The sequence below is a fragment of the Pogoniulus pusillus genome, chromosome W (assembly GCF_015220805.1).
Source record: "Pogoniulus pusillus isolate bPogPus1 chromosome W, bPogPus1.pri, whole genome shotgun sequence".
NCBI lineage: Eukaryota > Metazoa > Chordata > Aves > Piciformes > Lybiidae > Pogoniulus > Pogoniulus pusillus.
The window spans coordinates 1,510,660-1,531,709 of NC_087308.1; the positions used below are offsets into that span (position 1 = coordinate 1,510,660).

The following is a 21,050-nucleotide window of genomic DNA, read 5'->3' on the forward strand; positions in this document are numbered from 1 at the left end:
TCAGCGATACTCTGAGCGAAGTAGACAAGGGGTGGATTGTGCTAGTTTGAAGCAAGCTAGAATGTTTTGGTACAAGAACTAGATAACGGGCAGTGAAATGAAAACAATTGATGTCAACTTCTCTCACAGTCACGCTGAGAAATCTGGGAAGAAGAAAGACTTTTTCTCCATTTTGTCTCACTTCTTGCTTTTGCCTTAGACCTGGTCACATCTCATTAACCCTGCTCCTACTAACCTTGCTCCCTAACCTCTTGGCTGCACCTCTCTTCTTCCTGAGAACTGGGGTAAGGTTGAGAGGGCCGGGGGGAGGTGTTGGGGTGGTTTGAGAGCCCCTCCTGGGGACTCAGGTTTCTGGGAGGGGAGTTGTGCTTTTGTATTGTTTATCCTTTGTATATTTCTGTATATAATTGTATATAACTGTATATATTGTAAATAGCTGCTTGTAAATTCTGCTAGCTGTAAATAAATTGCTTCATCTATATTCCCAGGGTCCGTCTGAGTTAGCTGGGGCAAATTCAAAAGTGTGGGAGGGGCGGGGTAACCCCCAAACCATCACACTTGTATATATTGTTTTATTGTAAATATTGGTTTAGATTAGATCGGATAATTCTCAGCAATACTCTGAGCGAAGTAGACAGGGGTGGATTGTGCTAGTTTGAAGCAAGCTAGAATGTTTTGGTAAAAGAACTGGATAACGGGCAGTGAAATGAAAAACAATTGTGTCTCCTTCTCTCACAGTCACGCTGAGAATTCTGGGAAGAAGAAGTAAACATTCTCCATTTTGGTCTTTCATTCTGCCTTTGCCTTCAGACCTAGTCACATCTCATTAACCTTGCTCCCACTAACCTTGCTCCCTAACCTCTTGGCTGCACCTCTCTTCTTCCTGAGAACTGGGGTAAGGTTGAGAGGGCAAGGGGAGGTGTTGGGGTGGTTTGAGAGCCCCTCCTGGGGACTCAGGTTTCTGGGAGGGGAGTTGTGCTTCTGTATTGTTTATCCTTTGTATATTTCTGTATATAACTGTATATACTGTAAATAGCTGCTTGTATATTTGCTGCTGTAAAATAAATAGCTTCATTTATATTTTCAGAGGCCGTCTGAGTTAGCTGGGGCAAATTCAAAAGTGTGGGGGGGCGGGTAAGAGCCCAAACCATCACAATGGGCTTCTGCATAATTCACATTGAATTGTCTGGAGACCCTCGTGGCTGGTCCACCACCATACTGGTCTATGGGCTTGTTTACTGTGGTCCTGCATCAAGCAGAGATGGCAGGCAGCGCAGCCTGCAACATCGGAACCGTATAACAAGGGATATAACTGGAGTACTTGGGATAGGACTCCGTGTATTAAATTTCATAGACTCTGAGGTAATAATGAATAAACTAACAGCCACTACTGCAGATTTATCAAAACTACAACAGCCATTAAGGTCCCCCCTATTTGCATTGGGGGCACACCAATGGCTAGTATTGAAGGTACTTCCTGAATGGGAAGAAATGAATATGGAAGACTCATTGCTGAAGCACTTGGGGGACTTCAGGATGGTGTTGCCTTAGCTTTGAGCTGTATCCAAGCACAGTTATGGGTACAATCAATAGCTGCATCCATAATAAGGGAAGGAGAGGAAGGCTTTTTTCCCATGGAAATTCGAAAAATGGTATGGGATAGTGCCACAGAGGTAGAAAGGAAACTACAATCATGGTGGAATATGGTGAACTTTACCTACAACCCTATTACACATACAATCACAACCTTCGTATTGATAATTACTATACACCCTATTGTAGCCCTTGGAATCAATCATAATGAAGCACTACTATATCCTTTTGAACACAGGGCATGGGCCAGGAGAGTGGATGGTGTGGAAGAATTTCTCACCAGTCGAGGACATAAAGTCATAAACATGGGTAACTTGTGCTGAGAACGTCCTTGGTTCCCAGTGAGGCTAGGAAATCGAGATGTAAACAACTGAGCACCCCACACACAGCTGCAGTGGGCAGAGACTAGATAACCAAGGGGGCTGGAGTGGGTGGTCTGGGAGGCTGACCCTTAGAATGTTGTGATAAGTTAACCTATGTGCACATTACATGTAACCTTTCAATTATCACCTGTAACCAATCTTAAGCTGAGCACGCCTCTTGCTAGAACGCATATAAGTCACTGTATTACGGAAATAAAGTGGATTTTGACCATCTAACCATATTGGTGAACAAAGAGTCATCTTCCCATAGCGCTCCACCGAACGTGTTCTCCAACAGGATGGTAAATGGCAGACAGTAGATTTAGAAGGATTTCTTTGTGAAAGTAATACCTTAGTAGCTCAAGACACCTGCCTAGACACCAACCAGAAGCTGTGTCATTTTGAAGCCCGTCCAATTGCAGACTTAAAAACAGTAGTTATATATGCAGGGAAGGGATGTGCATGCTTGAGGACAAAATACAGTACTATTAACTGTTGATGAAAAAGTAGAGAGAACTGCACAATATCCTAATTATTGTGTTTGTAATTTTACAAACATCACGGGATGTGATTTTAATTATTCAGCTCCGATAGTCTCTCGTCAGTTCTTGAGGTCAGGCTTTACCCTATCGCAGATGGTGACCCCCACTCCTATAGGGCTAAACATAAGTAGTATGAAGAAATTGCTAAAACACGAAGATTTACAACACATTCTGAAAGAAATCAAAGAAAAGGGGCAGGAAACTCTTCTTATGGTCCACCAGGATACAGAAGGGATTAAGAAAGTTCTAAAGTGAGTAGAACAGGAAGGGAATTACAATTGGTGGGATACTCTTTTTGGATGGTCACCTTCGGCTACAGGGATTTTTAATTTCATGATGCATCCTCTTATAGTTTTACTGATTAGTATGGGCATCTTATTAATAATGACCATACTATTATATTTATGGGCCTGACAGATGTTTAGAAAATTAACCTTTATCTGTATCACTCAGGAAACTTAGTTAAGTAAAAGAATTTACTTAGTGTTGTGGAGGGCCTGTAGGCCTGAAAGCAGGCTTATTTATGCCTGCTCTGCCTGGACATGTCTCTGCCTGCACCAGGGGTAAACGAGAACAAAGGGACACCTGATTGTGTAAGTCCCCACACACCCAGCTCAGGCCTGCCTGGTGCTGGGCCCACGTGATTCCCATACCTGGAGTCCAGGCCTGTGGGTTTTACTTAGTGTGGTAGGGTTCAGCCGACTGCCAACCTGATTGGTTCGTTCGAGTGGCCAATGAGACCATTAACTCTCGGCCCACATTTGATAAATAGGGGCTCATGTGCAAGGCCTTCCCCACATTACTTGCAGCTCTGCCACGTGCTTACTTGCCTGCCTGCCCGGGTGCATACTTTCTTGCAGCTTTATGCCTGCCTTTGTATGAGTGCCTGGTGTGCACACTGCTGTGGGTTGCCGGGAGCAGACCCACTTGTCTGCATTCAATCGGCCTGAGGAGCAAGCATTGGACCCGTGCTCAGACTGCATGTAATCCTGCCTCTGCACCTGGAGATCCTGCCTGCGTACCCCTGGAGAGAGCAGCCAGCAGAATCCAGCAGTGGTAAGGAGCAGAGCCTGCCATTTCTCCTGACACCAGAGGATTCCAGCCTAGAAGTCCACAGGCAGAGATCCTGAAGAATTGGACACTTGTAATAGGCTGATGCAGCCCCAGAGGGTGATTAATAATTGATAAGAATTGTGAGTAGATGCCTCTGTAATTTCTATTACCTCTGCCATAAAGCAGAGAGCAGTTTTCAGCTCAGCTTTGCTGGACAAACAGTACAAGACCTCAGGCAGCATTGAGCCGCGGGGAAACTCTCTCTCTGTATATAATTTGAATGTTTGAATGTTTGCTAGTTATTAATAAGTTCTGTACATATATATCCTAGAATGTCTCCATAACAGTGTAAAGAACCCTGTAATATTAATGTTCAGTGGTTGGGGGTGGCGAGAGTTGAAATATTGGAAGTTAATAAGTACATATTTTTATAAATATCCTCTTTCATTAATTAATTTCTCCCCTCCGCCAAATTGGCGTAGGCACTGAGAAACCCCATCCACGACACTTAGTTTGATAGAAAAGGGGGAATTGATATGGGGATATGAAGATATAGAAGATAGCATAGAGTAGAACATTATGACTAATTAAGGATATGAAGACATAGGGGATAGCATAGAATAGAACATTATGACCAAAAGTATACCTACATTGGGAACATAGAAGCAAACTAGGTAATCATGAAATCACATAGAAGTAGATGACTAACAAGGGGAGAAGCTGGTCTTAATCACTAACAAAGGATGTATTTGCAAGTAACAATATGAAAGCATTCCAAGGATAACTAAAGAGCAAGGCAAGAACAAATACATCATAATATTATCTGGGAAAAGAAGAACTGACCAGCACTCGTCATAAACCCGTCAGTAGGAATCCATGGTGAGAGAAAGCAGAAGGCCATCAAGGACATAGGCTGATAAGGGTATTGCAGACCTGCACGAACACCAAGTTCCAGGCAAGGGGTGAAAAGTACATTGTGAAGACGACCCACAGCCTTCCTCCAAGCGACTACCGCCCACACTTGAAGGACCCCTGCCCACAATTTCTGAAGGGAACTATGCAGGCGCAGAGGACCGATAAGATAATTAACATACGAAGCAGGAGCAGGTGGGTTTCAGTGATAAAATGTATAGGTGTTTCATGAATATGCATGGATTCAGTGTATAAATGTGGGATGGCTTGCTCCCTTGGGTTATGCACGATTTTGGAGGAAATATCCCCCATGCATCTTGTGCAACAAACATACCTACTTTATAATTTTCTAGAGTCCTTTCTGTACGTCATAAGCATGTGTTAAGTATTACTTCTCTTGTAAAATGATTGTATATTGTGTGATGTGTAGGCATGTTTATTGTTTGTTTTAATATCTGAGCATACAACTGCATAAGTGTGATGGTACCTTTCAATAGTTGCAGTGGCCTATTGCAAGCCATCTTTTTGAAGTGTGACTGTGCTAGTTTGAAGCAAGCTAGAATATTTTGGTAAAAGAACAAGATAATGGGCAGTGAAATGAAAAACAATTGTGTCTTCTTTGCTCATAGTCTCGCTGAGAGCTCTGGGAAGAAGAAATAAACATTCTCCATTTTGTCTTTCATTCTGCCTTTGCCTTCAGACCTAGTCACATCTCATTAACCTTGCTCCTACTAACCTTGCTCCCTAACCTCTTGGCTGCACCTCTCTTCTTCCTGAGAACTGGGGTAAGGTTGAGAGGGCAAGGGGAGGTGTTGGGGTGGTTTGAGAGCCCCGCCTGGGGACTCAGGTTTCTGGGAGGGGAGTTGTGCTTCTGTATTGTTTATCCTTTGTATATTTCTGTATATAATTGTATATACTGTAAATAGCTGCTTGTATATTTGCTGCTGTAAAATAAATAGCTTCATTTATATTCCCAGAGGCCATTTGAGTTAGCTGGGGCAAATTCAAAAGTGTGTGGGGGGGCGGGTTAATGCCCAAACCATCACATTTTTAATTGGCGCCCAACGTGGGGCTAGATTTTTTGAGTGACTGGTAATTAACTCTGGGAATTAAGATGAAGCTAATAAGGCAGCTATTGTATTTGGGGCATTAGTCTGGTCTGGTTTTGTTTTCTTGGCATTTAGTTGGATAAAGGCTCAAATTGTTGCTTATTTTATTGATTTAGCTTATAAGAAGGCTAAAGCCAAAGTTTCAAGCATGTTCTGGAGCTGGGGTGATTTTATCCTTGGTTATGTTGGTTTTAATGTCTCTGAGAATATTGCAAGTAATATTACGGGAGCAATCATCAATAATGTGACAATGAATCAAAATTCTGCTTTATCTCCGTCTTTGATGCGAATAATTCAGCCTAAGACTGGGATTCCAGATGTTTGTTTAGCAAATTGCTCGTGCAAAACTGTTCTAATTCTCTCAATTTTTAATGTGTGTCTCATGGGATTAATATTCATATTAATTTTGACATTATTTGTGAAAAATTCAAAACCAGCTTCTGCAAGAACTAGGAAAAATTCTGTGTCTCAGAAGCAGTCTCGTTCACAGCAAAACAAGGGAACACAGTTATCAGCTTCCCCCTTGCCAGCCTCTCCACCCTCCTCTCCAAAATCTGGGAACACGGCCAATGTTCCTGCCAGTAACATAAACAATAATGATAAAAACAACAATCCGCAGAGTTTGACAGGAGTCCCAGGAATACAGGCAGGTACCCAAAATCAGAATGTTCCTAGCAACAATGATAACACATCAGGGTTGGCAGGCATCCCAGGAGGACAGGCAAATAATCCCACTAATGCTGGTAATGCTAGCCCAGTCAGTCCAAATCCTAATGACACCAGCTCAGCCAATTCGAACCCCCAGCCAGCAGACCAGAATCAGAGCCCTACTAAAAGTAAGGCAGATCTGAACTCACAAGCTCCAGGTCAGACCCCTAATGATTCAAACCCTCCAGAAGACACGTCCAAGTCTGTTGCTGCTCAGGCCCTTCTGGCACCTGCTAAGGCAAAAGCTAAGACAAAGTGTGGTTCACAGGAGGATGTAAGAGAGGGGACCTCTGGTGATCAGCAAGAGGAGGAAGAGGAGGTAGTTAGTCTGCGAGACCTCGCAAATGTGCTGAGACATCAATACTCAAATGAGAAGAGTGCTGTGAGGTTGGCTGCCAAAAGAGAGGATGGTTCCAATGAGTTTAAGAGTGCTATGAGGAAGGTTCTGTTAGGCCAGGGACAACCAGATCAACAGGAGGAAGAGGAGGAGGATGACATCCAGGACTCCAATGATCCTCTCAGAGAAGTCAGGGAAGTTAGAAAGGAATATTCAAGGGAATCAGGTGAGCCAATCCTAAGTTGGCTAGTGAGATGCCGTGGCATTGGTGCTAATGCTCTGCAGGTAGGAGACAAGTCTGCCAAGCAGCTGGGACCACTCACCAAGGAGAGTGGAGTGGACAAATACCTGGCAAGTCCTCTTGGTAGGGTTAGCTTGTGGACACGCCTTCTTTTGGCTGTGGCTATGAGATATCCTTCCCGAGATGATTTGCCATGGGCTGCCAAGAAGTGGAACACCATTGAGCAGGGAATTAAGCTTCTGAAGGAGTTTGCTGTGAAGGAAGTGCTTTATGGAGATCATGGCACTCATGAGCCTGAGGATATTCCTTTGGGAACAGGTCTCATGAAGAAGCTTATTAAGCTTGCTCCTTCATCCTATGCTAACATCTTGGCCAGTAAATTTCTATCAAGGTGTGATAATGGAAGATCTTTCACTGTTGGTGAATTCACTGACCAGCTCAGGCAGATAGAGGACAGCTTGTCACTTTCTGGCCTAATCTCTGCCATACAAACTATGACTGTGACATTTGTGCTGCTATTAAGCAGGTTAAGCGAATCAAGCCCTTATGGTATGGTGAGAGATGGTCAAAGTACAAGTATGGTGAAGCCTGGCAGATTGACTATATCACTTTACCTCGATCTCGTTCTGGCAAGCAGTATCTTCTGACGATGGTAGAAGCCATTAATCGGATGGTTGGAAACCTATCCAGTTACACGTGCAACTGCACGTAACACCATTCTTGGCTTGGAGAGACAGATCCTGTGGAGACATGGAACTCCAGAGAGAATCGAGTCAGACAATGGTACTCATTTCAAGAACAATCTTGTGAAAAACTGGGCCAAAGAGCATGGTATTGAATGGATCTATCATATACCCTACTATGCACCAGCTTCAGGGAAGAGTGAACGCTACAACGGTTTGCTGAAAACCACCCTAAAAGCCATGGGGGGTGGAACTCTGAAAAACTGGGACAAACATTTAGCAGAAGCTACCTGGTTGGTAAATAGTAGAGGTTCAGTAAACAGAGCAGGACCTGCACAATCAGATTTGGTCCAAACAGTAGACGGTGATAAAGTACCTGTTGTACGTGAAAGGAATCTGTTAGGGAAAACTGTTTGGTTATTTTCTCCTTCTGGCAAAGGGAAACCTGTCCGAGGGGTGGTTTCTGCTGAAGGTCCTGGTCATACCTACTGGGTAATGCAGGAGAATGGTGAAATCCAGTGTATTCCACAGAGAAATCTAACCTTAGCTGAGATAGTTTAAATTCAGAGTGTCTAATATAAGCTGTTAGGAGTTTTCTGTTCTAGGTAACATCGGCGCCCAACACTGGAAGCATCTACGAGAGAATCTGCAGTATGTGAGCACGAACCCAACGTCACCTGGGAGTCCCTGTTCTGAGCTTTTGAATCACCTACATCTGATTGAAGTGTGAACTGAACTTGTATATATATTGTTTTAGTGTAAATATTGGTTTAGATTAGATCAGATAATTCTCAGCGATACTCTGAGCGAAGTAGACAGGGGTGGATTGTGCTAGTTTGAAGCAAGCTAGAATGTTTTGGTAAAAGAACTAGATAATGGGCAGTGAAATGAAAAACAATTGTGTCTTCTTTGCTCATAGTCTCGCTGAGAACTCTGGGAAGAAGAAGTAAACATTCTCCATTTTGTCTTGGACTTTAGGAGGGCAAACTTCAATTTGCTCAAGGAACTTATTTCCAATGTCCCCTGGGCAGCAGTCCTCGAGAACAAAGGGGTCCAGGATGGTTGGACCTACTTTAAACAGGAGCTCTTGAAGGCACAGGAACTGGCAGTTCCCACGTGCCGAAAGATGAGCCGCAGGGGGAGGCGACCAGCCTGGATGAGCAAAGAGGTCCTGAAGGAAGTGGGGGAGAAAAAGAGGGTGTATCGCCTCTGGAAGGAGGGGAAGGCTTCTCCTGACGTGTTTAAGGAGGTAGCCAGACTATGTAGGAGAAAAATTAGAGAGGCTAAGGCTCAGCTAGAACTTAGGCTGGCCACTTCCGTGAAAGTTAACAAAAAACACTTTTATAAATTTATCAATGCTAAAAGGAAGGGCAAGAAGAGCCTCCACTCCTTACTGGACCAGGAGGGGAACACTATAACTGATGATGAAGCAAAGGCAGAGGTCCTGAATGCCTTCTTCGCCTCAGTTTTCAACAGTAAGGAGGGAAGAGGAGGAGGCAAGTGGCCTCTTGAACTGGGGGATGGGGTCGGGGAGCGGTGTGTTCCCCTGGAAATTCATGAAGAATTAGTTCAGGACCTGCTGTGTCATCTGGACACCCACAAGTCCATGGGACCAGATGGGATCCATCCCAGGGTGCTGAGAGAGCTGGCAGCTGAGCTGGCCAAGCCACTCTCCATCATTTTCCAGCAGTCCTGGCTCACCGGTGAGGTCCCAGGAGACTGGAAAATGGCCAACGTGGTCCCCATCCACAAGAAGGGTCGGATGGAGGAACCTGGGAACTACAGACCTGTCAGCCTGACCTCAGTGCCAGGGAAACTGATGGAGCAGGTTCTCTTGGGGCCAATAACTGCGCACCTGAGGGATGGCAAAGATCTCAGGTCCAGCCAGCATGGGTTTAGGAAGGGCAGATCCTGCCTTTCTAACCTGATCTCCTTCTATGATCAGGGGACCCGCTTGGTGGATGTGGGGAGGCCTGTGGATGTGGTCTATCTGGACTTCAGCAAGGCCTTTGACACTGTCCCCCACAGCAAACTGCTGGCTAAGCTGTCAGCCCATGGCTTGGATGGTAACACTCTGTGCTGGGTTAGGAACTGGCTGGAGGGCCGGACCCAGAGAGTGGTGGTGAATGGTGCCACATCCAGCTGGTGGCCAGTCACTAGTGGTGTCCCTCAGGGATCTGTGCTGGGCCCCATCCTCTTTAACATCTTCAGAGATGATCTGGATGAGGGCATCGAGTCAGTCATCAGCAAGTTTGCAGATGACACCAAGCTGGGGGCAGATGTGACTGAGTTGGAGGGCAGAAGGGCTCTGCAGCGGGACCTTGACCGCCTGCACAGATGGGCAGAGGCCAATGGGACGGCATTCAATAGCTCGAAGTGCAGGGTGCTGCACTTTGGCCACAACAACCCCATGCAGAGATACAGGCTGGGGACGGAGTTGCTGGAGAGCAGCCAGACAGAGAGGGATCTGGGGGTACTGATTGATACCCGCCTGAACATGAGCCAGCAGTGTGCCCAGGTGGCCAAGAGAGCCAGTGGCATCCTGGCCTGCATCAGGAATGGTGTGGTCAGCAGGAGCAGGGAGGTCATTCTGCCCCTGTACTCTGCACTCGTTAGACCACACCTCGAGTACTGCGTTCAGTTCTGGGCCCCCCAGTTTAGGAAGGACACTGAGATGCTCGAGCGTGTCCAGAGAAGGGCGACGAGGCTGGTGAGAGTCCTCGAGCACAAGCCCTATGAGGAGAGGCTGAGGGAGCTGAGGTTGTTCAGCCTGGAGAAGAGGAGGCTCAGGGGTGACCTTATTGCTGTCTACAACTACCTGAAGGGTGGTTGTGGCCAGGGGGAGGTTGCTCTCTTCTCTCAGGTGGCCAGCTCCAGAACAAGAGGACACAGCCTCAGGCTGCGCCAGGGGAAATTTCGACTCGAGGTGAGGAGAAAGTTCTTCACTGAGAGAGTCATTGGGCACTGGAATGGGCTGCCTGGGGGGGTGGTGGAGTCGTCGTCCCTGGGGCAGTTCAAGGCAAGGTTGGATGTGGCACTTGGTGCCATGGTCTAGCCTTGGGCACTGTGGTAAAGGGTTGGACTTGATGATCTGTGAGGTCTCTTCCAACCTTGGTGATACTGTGATACTGTGATACTGTCTTTCATTCTGCCTTTGCCTTCAGACCTAGTCACATCTCATTAACCCTGCTCCTACTAACCTTGCTCCCTAACCTCTTGGCTGCACCTCTCTTCTTCCTGAGAACTGGGGTAAGGTTGAGAGGGCAAGGGGAGGTGTTGGGGTGGTTTGAGAGCCCCTCCTGGGGACTCAGGTTTCTGGGAGGGGAGTTGTGCTTCTGTATTGTTTATCCTTTGTATATTTCTGTATATAACTGTATATACTGTAAATAGCTGCTTGTATATTTGCTGCTGTAAAATAAATAGCTTCATTTATATTTTCAGAGGCCGTCTGAGTTAGCTGGGGCAAATTCAAAAGTGTGTGTGTGGGGGGGGGGTTAATGCCCAAACCATCACAGTGACCTTGTTTTATGTATATGCTATAGAAAGCCAGTACCTAATCTGGCATGCTGCAAGTGAAATCTCAATGTTTATGTTAAAACTGAATCCGATAATCTTTGCCATATTAACTTTGCCTGTGTATCATAAGAAGACCTGTTACCTCTCCCTTTTTTGACATGATCCTTGTCCTATAGTGCTACCTTTGACATAAAGAAAAATCCTTAAAAATTATTCTATAATATCCCTATTAGATACTCTCAGCCTTGGCCAGTAGATCAAGGGAGGTTATTCTTCCCCTCTACTCAGCACTGGTCAGACCACACCTTGAGTACTGTGTCCAGTTCTGGGCCCCTCAATTCAAGAAGGATGTTGAGGTGCTGGAACATGTCCAGAGAAGGGCAACAAAGCTGGTGAGGGGCCTGGAGCACAAATCCTATGAGGAGAGGTTGAGGGAGCTGGGCCTGTTTAGCCTGGAGAAGAGGAGGCTCAGGGGTGATCTTATTACTGTCTACAACTACCTGAAGGGGCATTGTAGCCAGGTGGGGGTTGGCCTCTTCTCCCAGGTAACCAGCAATAGAACAAGGGGACACGGTCTCAAGTTGTGCCAGGGTAGGTATAGGACGGATGTTAGGAGGAAGTTCTTCACAGAGAGAGTGATTTCCCATTGGAATGGGCTGCCCAGGGAGGTGGTGGAGGCACCGTCCCTGGTGGTCTTCAAGAAAAGACTGGATGAGGCACTTAGTGCCATGGTCTAGTTGATTGGATAGGGCTGGTTGGACTAGATGATCTTGGAGGTCTCTTCCAACCTGGTTGATTCTATGATTCTATGATTCTATACTAATGCTAGAAATCTATTAATGGAAAGAAAAGTTAAACCATTGAATCAATTCTGAATACAGAAAAAATAAACCCCAAAGGAAAAAGAAAAAAAATGTTATATTTATGGAGCTCCTTTGAAATACCATGGCATCCAGAAAAAAAAATAAAGAATCCTTTAAGTTGGTCAACCTAAAAGAAAAAATGTTAATCTATCAATTTACCCTGTTAAAATTACTCCAAACTTATTCCAGATATAATATTCTATTACAATTACCAAGCACTTAACATCTTTTCCTGTAACTTTTAAATTCTAAGATCTATTACAATCAAAAACTGAAAATGTTATCAGGATTTGCATTCGCAAGATACTTCCACTAAAATACAAAAATGTAACACTGCCACTTTAAGAGTGAAACACTTCTCTGTAGAAAAATAAACTGCAAGAATATAGGGAGGGAGAGTGGGCCCCGCCACGCTGGTGGGTCGGGGGGGGCTGGCCCAAGCCAGGCTGAGCAGCAACCAGAGCAGCAGCCAGGTGAAGTGGTGGGGGAGGACTAGGGGAAGGGGGGAGGGGGGGGAGGGGCAAGCTGAGCTGAAAACCCTAAACAGAGAAATCAGCTTTACATGTTTTTTTCAAATCTTCCAAGTCTTTTTAACAGTGAATTCTGTGATGCTACCTGAGATAGAGAGGGAGGGGGGGCATGCTTCAAACCACGTGCTTCCCATTTCTTTCCCTATTCTCTCCTTAAAGGCAAATCATGCATTTGTCTTGATACTGTTACATTCACACCAAATCAGCAAAGTTACAGTCCTACATTTTACAGCCTCTCTGGAGTTCTGGCTTCTTTCATCCCTCAGGGCTTTTCCCATCACATCCCAGGTGAAAAAAGATTGCTCTTTTGCCCAGCAAAGTAGAGCCTTTAAAGTCTGGCAGTTGTAGGATAACCCTCTCAGGGAGAGAAAAATTTTGGAGGAGCTTTCACCACTATTTCTTCTTCATTGAGCGTGGATCCCCAATCTCCTTCCTGACCGCTCAACTGATCAGGGTGAGATTCCTCAAATTCTTGGATACGCCTTACTAGCTGCCGGGGCAGTGAATGGATTCAGTCGGCTTTCCCGCTTCCCCTTCTCTCTCACCCTTCTGCTGTCCACACAGTCTCTCCTAGAGAATGATGGTCATTGTTCAGGCGTCATATGTAGCAGTTTGCGGGAGAATGTGGGCAAGGCCCACACAGACCAGTATGATCAGAGCAATGCCACATGGATTCCACACGATTCAATGTGAATTCTACCAGAGACCTTTACTGATTGTTCTGGCTCCCATTATATAGTCTTGAGCATAGAGCATACACCTACACATTGGCATAATTAGGCAAGAACAACCCAGTCTTTTACATACACCATGCCTTGATTTTCTCATTAACAAGATGTCCGCTCAATAAGGTAGACTGCAGCAGTGGGAACCAGGGTTGAAGTTTGATTGTTATTATTCCTTCTCACATTTCATTCCCACAGGTCATCTTGATAGGCCTCGTCTGGTGAAAGTGATCACCAACTGCCCGGAAGGCACAGACTGTACCAAACCTCCAGAGGAGAAAATAACCTGTGCCAAAGAAGCTCCTCCCTATGATGACCTCTCTGATCAGGAAAGGAACTATGCTTTGTTCACAGATGGTTCCTGTTGTCTTATTAGGAACAAGCGAAGATGGAAGTCAGCAGTCTGGAGTCCTACCAGGAGAGTTACTGAAGCAAGAGATGGAGAAGGAGAATCCAGTCAATTTGCTGTCCAACTTGCTCTTGATGTGGCTGAACGTGACAATCAGCCTATACTTCGCCTCTACACCAACACATGGATGGTTGCCAATGCTCTATGGCGTTGGCTCTAGGACTGGAAAAAGAATGGTTGGCAGAGGAAAGGAAAGCCTGTTGGGTGTACTGATCTATGGCAGGGCATTGATGCACAACTGGAGAGAATTCCAGTGAAGGTGCAGCACATAGACGCACACAGGCCTAAGAGCAGAGCTACAGAGTAACACCAGCAAGCAGATCAAGCTTCTAAAATTTCTCAAGTTGATACAAACTCTGATCTTGACCTTGACTGGAAACACCAAGGTGAACTGTTCTTAGCTCAGTGGGCCCATGATTCGTCTGGACATCAGGGCAGAGATGCAACATACCGATGGGCACGTGATAGGTCAATTGACTTATCCATGAACGCTATCACCCAAGTCATCCATGACTGTGACATTTGTGCTGCTATTAAGCAGGCTAAGCAAATCAAGCCCTTATGGTATGGTGAGAGATGGTCAAAGTACAAGTATGGTGAAGCCTGGCAGACTGACTACATCACTTTACCTCGATCTCACAACACCACCACTCATAGTGTACACCTCACAGGCCATGTTCAGCATTAGGGGGATCCTTTCTCCAGTCAGGAGAAGGAAAGGGATAGTGGATAAAACCGAATCTATTGGAATGTATTCATTAGGTGGCCTGGCAATTCAGAAGTTCAGAAGTACAGGGCTTCAGTTGACACAGGTGCTCAATGTACTTTACTGCCATCCAATTGCAAAGGGACAGAGTCTATCACTATTTTTGGAATCACTGGTGGATCTTAAGAGTTAACTAACTTGCAGGCTCAAATTAGTTCAACTGGTAAAGAGTGGAGGAAACATACTATTGTAACTGGTCCTGATGCGCCTTGCATTCTGGGAATTGACTTTTTGAGACAAGGTTGTTTCAAAGATCCTAAGGGTCACAAATGGGCTTCTGGAATAGCATCTGTAGAGATTGAGAATGGTAAATTGAAATTGTCCATTAGACCTGAACTTTCTGATGAATCTGCATTTGTGGGACAACATGGCATAGAGGATCTGGAATTGCCATTTGCTACTCAAACTGTGCGTCACAAGCAGAACAGCAATAACCATGATTTTCTGTTGCCCATTCATCACCTGATTTGTCAACTGGAAAATCAGGCTGTCGTTGAGAAAGCTCATTCACTTTTAAACAGGCCCATATGGCCTGTGCACAAGTCTAACGGAGACTGGAGACTGATGACAGATTTCCATGCCCTCAACGAGTGACTCCACCCATGAGCGCAGCTGTGCCGGGCATGCTGGAATTCCAGTACGAGCTGGAATCAAAGGAGGCTAAATGGTATGCTACCATAGACATTGCTAATGCTTTCTTCTCTATTCCCATAGCAAAGGAGTGCAGGCCTCAGTTTGCATTCATCTGGAGAGGAATCCAGTACCAGTTCAACTTCTTGCCTCAGGGGTGGAAACACAGTTCAACAGTGTGTCACTCAGTCATCCACAATGCATTGGAGAAAGGTGAAGCTCCAGAGCACATACAATTCAAGAACAACATCATTGTTTGGGGCCGAACTGCTGAGGAAGTCTTCGAGAAAGGTAACAAAATCATTGACATTCTGTTGCAAGCAGGTTTTGCCATTAAGAGAGACAAGGTCAAAGGACCTGCCAAAGAAATTCATTTTCTGGGAGTACGGCAGCAGGATGGTCGCCATCACATTCCTCAGGATGTGATCAACAAATTCTCCACCATGGCAGTTCCCACCAATAAGAAGGCCACTCTATCTTTCTTGGGTGCAGTGGGATTTTGAAGACTACGCATTCCTGGATTCAGTCAAATTGTCAAACCTCTGCACGATGTGACTCCTAAGAGAAACAATTTCGAGTGGGGACCTGAACAACAAGCAGCCTTTGATCAGATAAAGCAAGAAGTAGTCCATGCAGTGGGCTTGAGACCTGTTCGAACTGGTCCGGACATTAAAAACATTCTGTACACGGCTGCCAGTGACAATGGTCCAACTTGGAGCCTTTGGCAGAGAGGTCCAAACGAGACACGTGGTCATCCACTTGGTTTCTGGAGTCGTAGCTACAGAGGTTCAGAGGCAAATTACACCTCAACAGAGAAAGAAATACTTGCAGCCTATGAAGGAGTGAAAGCAGCTTCTGAAGTGATTGGAACTGAGTCACAATTGCTTTTAGCTCCTAGACTGACAGTTCTAAACTGGATGTTCAAGGGCAAAGGTTCATCACCGCATCATGCCACAGATGCAACTTAGTCTAAGAGGATGGCTTTGATAACCCAACTAGCACAATTGGGTAATCTTGATCGACCTGGTCTGGTGGAGGTGATCACCAACTGTCCAGAAGGCACAGACTGAACAAAACCTCCAGAGGAGAAAATTACTCGTGCTGAAGAAGCTCCTCCCTATGGTGATCTCTTTGATCAGGGAAAGAATTATTCTTTGTTCACAGATGGTTCCTGTCATTTTGTTGGGAATAAGCGAAGATGGAAGTCAGCAGTCTCAAGTCCTACCAGGACAGTTACTCAAGCAAGAGATGGAGATGGTGAATCTAGACAATTTGCTGAGGTAAACACTGTCCAACTTGCTCTTGATTTGGCTGAATGTGTAAATTGGCCTAACTTTTACATCTACACCGATTCATGGATGGTAGCCAATGCTCTATGGGGTTGGCTAAAGGACTGGAAACAGAATGGTTGACAGAGGAAAGGAAAGCCTATTTGGTGTGCTGATTTGGTGCGCAGGACATTGATGCATGGCTGGAGGGAATTCCAGTGAGGGTGCATCACGTAGACGCACACATGCCTAAGAACAGAGCTACTGAGGAACAGCAATACAATCAGCAGGCAGATCGAGCTGCTAAAATTTCTTGAGTTGATACAAACTCATGGGCGTAGTGGGCCCATGATTCGTCTGGACATCAAGTCAGAGATGCGACATACCGATGTGCATGTGATAGGTCAATTGACTTATCCATGGATGCTATCACGCAAGTCATTCATGACTGTGACATTTGTGCTGCTATTAAGCAGGCTAAGCGAATCAAGCCCTTATGGTATGGTGAGAGATGGTCAAAGTACAAGTATGGTGAATCCTGGCAGATTGACTACATCACTCTACCTCGATCTCGTTCTGGCAAGCAGTATGTGCTAACGATGGTAGAGGCCAGCACCGGATGGCTGGAAACCTATCCAGTTCCACATGCTACTGCACGTAACACCATTCTTGGCTTGGAGAGGCAGATCATGTGGAGACATGGAACTCCAGAGAGAATTGAGTGAGACAATGGCACTCATTTCAAGAACAATCTTGTGAGAAACTGGGCCAAAGAGCATGGTATTGAGTGGATCTACCACATACCTTATTATGCATCAGTTTCAGGGAAGGTTGAGCACTACAATGGTTTGCTGAAAACCACCTGAAAAGCCATGGGGGTTGGAACTCTGAAAAACTGGGACAAACATTTAGCACAAGTAACCTCGTTGGTAAATAGTAGGGGCTCAGTAAATAGAGCAGGACCTGCACGTTCAGATTTGGTCCAAACAGTAGATGGTTATAAAGTTCCTGTTGTACTTGAAAAGAATCTGTAAGGGAAAACTGGGTATTTTCTCCTTCGGGCAAAGGGAAACCTGTCCGAGGGGTGGTGTCTGCTGAAGGTCCTGGTCATACCGACTGGGTAATGCAGGAGAATGGTGAAATCCAGTGTACGCCACTGAGAAATCTAACCTTAGCGGAAAGAGTCTAAATTCAGAGTTAATAATACAAGCTGTTGGGAATTTTCTGTTCTAGCTACTATTGGCGTGCAACAAGACACAACCCACGAGAGAATCTACAGTATGTGAGCATGAACTCAGTGTCACCTGGGAGTCCCTTTTCTTGTCTCGTCTGAGAGGTGACAAACTGTTTGCTGTTTTCTGAGCTTTTGAATCACCTACATCTGAGATTGCCAGAATGAACTGTGAACTGAACTTGTAATATTCATTAGTGTAAATATTGGTTTAGATTAGCAGAATATTTCTCAGCAATACTCTGGGTGAAATAGATAGGTGTGATGGTTTGGGGGTTACCCCGCCCCTCCCACACTTTGTATTTGCCCCAGCTAACTCAGACGGACCCTGGGAATATAGATGAAGCAATTTATTTACAGCTAGCAGAATTTACAAGCAGCTATTTACAATATATACAGTTATATACAATTATATACAGAAATATACAAAGGATAAACAATACAAAAGCACAACTCCCCTCCCAGAAACCTGAGTCCCCAGGAGGGGCTCTCAAACCACCCCAACACCTCCCCCCGGCCCTCTCAACCTTACCCCAGTTCTCAGGAAGAAAAGAGGTGCAGCCAAGAGGTTAGGGAGCAAGGTTAGTAGGAGCAGGGTTAATGAGATGTGACCAGGTCTAAGGCAAAAGCAAGAGTGAGAAACAAAATGCAGAAGAAGTCTTTCTTCTTCCCAGAGTTCTCAGCGTAACTGTGAGAGAAGTAGACACAATTGTTTTTCATTTCACTGCCCGTTATCTAGTTCTGTTACCAAAACATTCTAGCTTGCTTCAAACTAGCACAATCCACCCCTTGTCTACTTCGCTCAGAGTATCGCTGAGAATTATCCAATCTAACCTAAATCAATATTTACACTAAAACAATATATACAAGTTCAGTTCACACTTCAACCAGATGTAGGTGATTCAAAAGCTCAGAACAGGGACTCCCAGGTGATGTTGGGTTCGTGCTCACGTACTGTAGATCCTATCGTAGATTCTCTCAGTGTTGGGCGCCGATGTTACCTAGAACAGAAAACTCCTAACAGCTTGAATTTAAACTCTCTCAGCTAAGGTTAAATTTCTCTGTGGAATACACTGGATTTCACCATTCTCCTGCATTACCCAGTATGTATGACCAGGACCTTCAGCAGAAACCACCCCTCGGACAGGTTTCCCTTCGCCCGAAGGAGAAAATACCCAAACAGTTTTCCCTAACAGATTCTTTTCACGTACAACAGGAACTTTATCACCGTCTACTGTTTGGACCAAATCTGATTGTGCAGGTCCTGCTCTATTTACTGAACCTCTACTATTTACCAACCAAGTAGCTTCTGCTAAATGTTTGTCCCAGTTTTTCAGAGTTCCACCCCCCATGGCTTTTAGGGTGGTTTTCAGCAAACTGTTGTAGCGTTCAATCTTCCCTGAAGCTGGTGCATAGTAGGGTATGTGATAGATCCATTCAATACCATGCTCTTTGGCCCAGTTTTTCACAAGATTGTTCTTGAAATGAGTACCATTGTCTGACTCAATTCTCTCTGGAGTTCCATGTCTCCACAAGATCTGTCTCTCCAAACCAACAATGGTGTTACGTGCAGTAGCATGTGGAACTGGATAGGTTTCCAACCATCCAGTGCTGGCTTCTACCATCGTCAGCACATACTGCTTGCCAGAACGAGATCGAGGTAAAGTGATGTAGTCAATCTGCCAGGCTTCACTATACTTGTACTTTGACCATCTATCACCATACCATAAGGGCTTGATTCGCTTAGCCTGCTTAATAGCAGCACAAATGTCACAGTCATAGATGACTTGAGTGATAGCATCCATGGACAAGTCAATTGACCTATCACGAGCCCATCGGTATGTTCCATCTCTGCCCTGATGTCCAGATGAGTCATGGGCCCACCGAGCTAAGAACAACTCACCTCGGTGTTTCCAATCAAGGTCAATGTCAAGTTCAGAGTTGGTATCAACTTGAGCAATCTTAGCAGCTTGGTCTGCCTTCTGGTTGTGGTGATGTTCCTCAGTAGCTCTGCTCTTAGGCATGTGTGCATCTACGTGCCGCACCTTCACTGGAGTTCTCTCCAGCCGTGCATCAATGTCCTGCCAATGATCAGCACACCAAATAGGCTTTCCTTTCCTCTGCCAACCATTCTTCTTCCAGTCCTTTAGCCAACCCCATAGAGCATTGGCTACCATCCACGAGTCGGTGTACAGGGAAAGGATAGGCCAATTCTCACCTTCAGCCACATCAAGAGCAAGTTGAACAGCTTTTACCTCAGCGAACTGACTGGATTCTCCTTCTCCATCTTTCGTTTCGGTAACTCTCCTGGTTGGACTCCAAACTGCTGACTTCCATATTCGCTTGTTCCCAACAAGACGACAGGAACCATCTGTGAACAAAGCGTAGTTCTTTTCCTGATCAGAGAGATCACCATAGGGTGATCCTCCCAAACCATCACATGCCTGCATGCCTGCTTGCCTATGTGCTGCTGCCTGGGTGTTGCTTTGAAGATCCCCTGGTTTTTGAGATAACGATAAATTTTATCTTTGTACTTCTCTTGCACCCCTCCAGGTGAACTTTCTTGCTCTATTACTGCTCTGAAATGCCTGAAGAACAACACACACAGCATGGGGAAGAGCTAGAGATCTGTGTGCAGTTGGAGGGTGTGCTAGTTTGAAGCAGGCTAGAATGTTTTGGTGAGAGAAAGTAGATAATTGGCTGTGCAAGGAAAACAATGGTTATGTCTCCTTCCCTCACAGACTTGCTGAGAGGTATAGGAACAAGAAAGTAAACATTAGATAACACTTTCACCATTTTTTTCTCACTCTGCTTCTGGCTTCGACTGAGCTATATCTCAGTATCACAGTATCACAGTATCATCAGGGTTGGAAGAGACCTCACAGATCATCAAGTCCAACCCTTTACAACAGACCTCAAGGCTAGACCATGGCACCAAGTGCCACGTCCAACCTTGCCTTGAAGTGCCCCAGGGACGACGACTCCACCACCTCCCCGGGCAGCCCATTCCAGTGTCCAATGACTCTCTCAGTGAAGAACTTTCTCCTCACCTCAAGCCTAAATCTCCCCTGGCGCAGCCTGAGGCTGTGTCCTCTCGTTCTGGCGCTGGCCACCTGAGAGAAGAGAACAACCTCTTCCTGGCCACAACCACCCCTCAGGTAGTTGTAGACAGCAATAAGATCACCCCTGAGCCTCCTCTTCTCCAGGCTAAACAATCCCAGCTCCCTCAGCCTCTCCTCATAGGGCTTGTGCTCAAGGCCTCTCACCAGCCTCGTCGCCCTTCTCTGGACACGCTCAAGCATCTCAACGTCCCTTTTAAACTGGGGGGCCCAGAACTGAACACAATACTCAAGGTGCGGTCTAACCAGTGCAGAGTACAGGGGCAGAATGACCTCCCTGCTCCTGCTGACCACACCATTCCTGATGCAGGCCAGGATGCCACTGGCTCTCCTGGCCACCTGGGCACACTGCTGGCTCATGTTCAGGCAGGTATCAATCAGTACCCCCAGATCCCTCTCTGTCTGGCTGCTCTCCAGCCACTCCGACCCTAGCCTGTATCTCTCCATGGGGTT

General features: G+C 45.7%; 1 protein-coding gene across 3 annotated transcripts in view; it reads right to left on the minus strand.

Annotated features, from left to right (window-relative positions):
* Positions 1-21,050, minus strand: part of LOC135192868 (polycomb group RING finger protein 3-like) — a 669,299-nt gene that overhangs the window by 293,096 nt on the left and 355,153 nt on the right. The window contains exon 1 of one of the 3 annotated variants that reach the window (XM_064176245.1): positions 7,472-7,499. The exons of the other annotated variants lie outside the window; for them this stretch is intronic. The gene's annotated coding sequence lies outside the window, so the exon portion shown is untranslated. Of the gene's footprint in view, positions 1-7,471; positions 7,500-21,050 lie in introns of those variants that run through there. 3 annotated transcript variants of the gene reach the window in all.